The following is a 3485-nucleotide window of genomic DNA, read 5'->3' as shown; positions in this document are numbered from 1 at the left end:
AAAGGCATAATAAAAACATAAAAAGCTTTTTTATTTGGGGATTCCAACATTCTTCTGAGACATTTTCATGAATACATCATCTGAACAAGGAGCAGAGTAAAAGCTTACAATGCTATTAGATTTTTTTTCTTTTTTTTTTTAGGTTCTCAGGTAAATGAAATTTCTTCTGCTTTGTTGGCTTAATTAATTGGCCCTACTGACTTTTTAATCATCTTTGAATGCCACTTCCAATTTGTCCATCCTATGGTCACGGCTTGGTCTCATATATCTGGCTTTCCTTCTGTGCTGGACTTTATAGCTTTCTTCTACTGTTTGAATTTATTCAATCTGCTGTATCTTCCCATCTGATTAATTTAACAAGCATCCCACCTCCTGAAAGGGGAGGAGAGATATCCAAGTTCATATCCATTCTGAATTAACACTGCAACTGGGCATGCTGTTTTATGATAATTGCTAGAAATCAACATGTTGTGATGTCTGTGTTACACATTCCAGTAATCGATAAGATAATGTTATTAAAGTATTTCTTACCTTAAAGAACATAAAAGTTGTATTCAATTCTGAAAAGATTACTACAGATTTTGAGTAAGATGTATCCAGTTCACAACAAAGAAAATTCCATTAACTGGCCTGTCAAACATAAGAATTACCTTACAGTGGAACTTGGTAGTGGCTTCTTAAATAACATAAACATGGGAAAAACAGAACAAGCCTCAAAATAAGAATTTTACCAAATTTCAGGAGTAATTTTTTACTTCATATATAAAACCTATTGGGACTTCTTTCCCATCTGGGCACATATGTAAGTAAACAAGATGGCAGAAATATAATGAAAGGAATTTTCCAGGAGAGAAAATCCATACTGTAACAATGCTTTGAAGCCAAATGGAAGGTACAACTGGTGGCCAGAGAATCTCTACAACTGCCCCAGGACTTCAGCTTGGGCTGAGGGAAGTCCTGCACTCAGTGGCTCTAAGTACCCACAGCTGGACTCCAGCATCTATCGAATCCCATTAACTACCACTTGTTTCTGCTGGCTATAGAAGTCTACCTGCAGGTTACTAATTGTGGGTTTGGGGTAATCATGATACAGCAATAAAATGCCCTTCCTTCCCTAAAACACTTGGGTTATGACTAACCTCAGAACATAAAAATGGGATAAAAATGGATGTATGATGTAAGTAATTTAAGTGCCTGCCCTATATTCTTGTGTAATAAACAAAAACCGATCCTGAAATAAAGCCCATGGAGATCTGGCTGTTATGTGAAATACAGGGTTCCCCTTAGACTGTACTGGATCTAACTATTCACTGTACAGGAGAGAAGAAATATGACAAAAGGAATCAGCAGAAACACCTTGAAAACCTTAACCTATTTTTCCTTTCTCATAGAATCGTTTAGGTTGGAAAAGACCATCGAGCCCGACCATTGACCCAGCACTGTCAAGTCCACCGCCGAACCACGTCCCTGAGCACCACGTCTTTTAAATACCTCCAGGGGTGGTGACTCAACCGCTTCCCTGGGCAGCCTGTTCCAGTGCTTGACAACCCCTTTGGCAAAGAATTTTTTCCTAACATACAATCTAACCCCCACTGCCCCCACACAACTTGAGGCCATTTACTTTTGTCCTATTACTTGTTACTTGGAAGAGACCAACTCCCACCTCACTAGAACCTCCTTTCAGGTGGTTGTAGAGAGTGACAAGATCCCCCTGAGCCCCCTTCTCTCCAGGCTAAAGAACCCCAGTTCCCCCAGCCGCTCCTCATCAGACTTGTGTTCCAGACCCCTCACCAGCTTCGTTGCCCTTCTCTGGACACGCTCCAGCATCTCAACATCTTGTAGTGAGTCCTCAGTCCAAAATTTCTTTGAAGACAGGGAAGATGCTACTGAAATACAAAATGAACCATAAAGCTAGGCAGCGTTGCTTGATATTTGGTTCAGATCCACACAAGTTATTATCAAGCTATTGATATAGATACACACATATAGAGCGATACAGTTATTAATGATCACTGTATTAAAAAAGATATAATCTTAGTTTGATAGGGACTAAAGAGGAAAATGAGATAACATGACAATGTTCATATGGAAAATATAAGAAAATTTCTGTTAAAATTGTAAAAGCATACAAAACATTACAGCATAGCTTTATTCTTATTGTCAAAGATTTGCTCTAAAAATATGAACAATCTATCAATGCTGTAGACTTTGATAAATACCGAATACAGGCTCAGTTGCCTGTAATATGTGTTCTAGACCTCGGACAGTTTGGAAGCCATAAAAACCTGGGGAAAACCTGATGACCACACAATTACTAATACGAATGGTATTAAAAAAGAAGAAATTTTACCTTTTATTTTTGCTTCAACTTTGACTCAACACAGATGGAGAGAATCTAATGAGAATATTAGCCTTTGATACAGCAACTTTAAAATGTTTTAACCTTTAGTAGTATTTGTCCCTATTTTCTCACAGAAATTTTATTACCTTTTGATTTCCATATTCTCATCTAAGGTACTGTCTTTCATTTAGCCACAGACTATGGCAATGCTATGAGAGGGAAACTTCACTTTGATGTATTAGTTGACATATTAGTTGATTTGGCTACATACTACAAGGTTGTCTACCTTCAGGGGTCTTTAAAAAAATCTTACCTAAAAAAAAAGTATTCACTGAAATTATTTAGAGCCACACTGTGCTTTTGATCTGCATGAATAGTTTCCACAGATTGTACTGATGTTTCAAGCGTAGGGTGTTAAATTGGACTGTAACTATAAATGCTACACAATGGACAAAATTATAATTCTTAAAAGTTGAGAATAATGATTTTTTTTTCAGACTAGCAGTTTTTCTCCCTCCCTACTTCACTGCCCAATATTCATTTCTTGCTCTTTTTGATTTTTTTTTTTTTTTTTACTTCTGATGCATTCAGTCTTCCACTGCTTCAAGTAGAAAAGGTAAACCCTGCCATTCAGTATTTTTATGTATATTGGTACTAGTCAGATTGTATGCTTTGTTATTTGCTGGACCAGCCCTTGCACTGTTCAGAAGAAATAGTAGAAAGGTTTTTGGTAACATCGTACTAACATATATAGCCCTTTCTATAACTAGATCTTACTAAGTTTTGTTGTTTTTTTTTCTTCAGTTTCAATGGATGAGATTTAGCTTCTCTTGATTCTGAGAGATATGATACATTAATAATTTTGTATTCCATAGTTTCTCAGATATGTAATTAAAGTTAAAATGTAGCTTTCAAGAAATATGCTGTAAAATACTTTTGACAGTCTGCTAGGGTGCACCTAGATAAAATTCCTCACATGCATAGTTGCGTAGAAAGCAAATAACTGAAACAGCTTGACATTCATCTAAGCTCACAATATTCTTGTTATTTATGCATACTTAATTATAAGTAAAAATAAAGTTTGAAGGAGGGTAGCTGTTGATTTTACAGTCTTTTTCTTTAATTGTGAAAGGATTTAGGAGCT

The sequence above is a fragment of the Falco cherrug genome, chromosome 5, assembly GCF_023634085.1.
Source record: "Falco cherrug isolate bFalChe1 chromosome 5, bFalChe1.pri, whole genome shotgun sequence".
In the NCBI taxonomy this organism is placed as follows: Eukaryota; Metazoa; Chordata; class Aves; order Falconiformes; family Falconidae; genus Falco; species Falco cherrug.
This window is presented reverse-complemented; position numbering follows the sequence as displayed.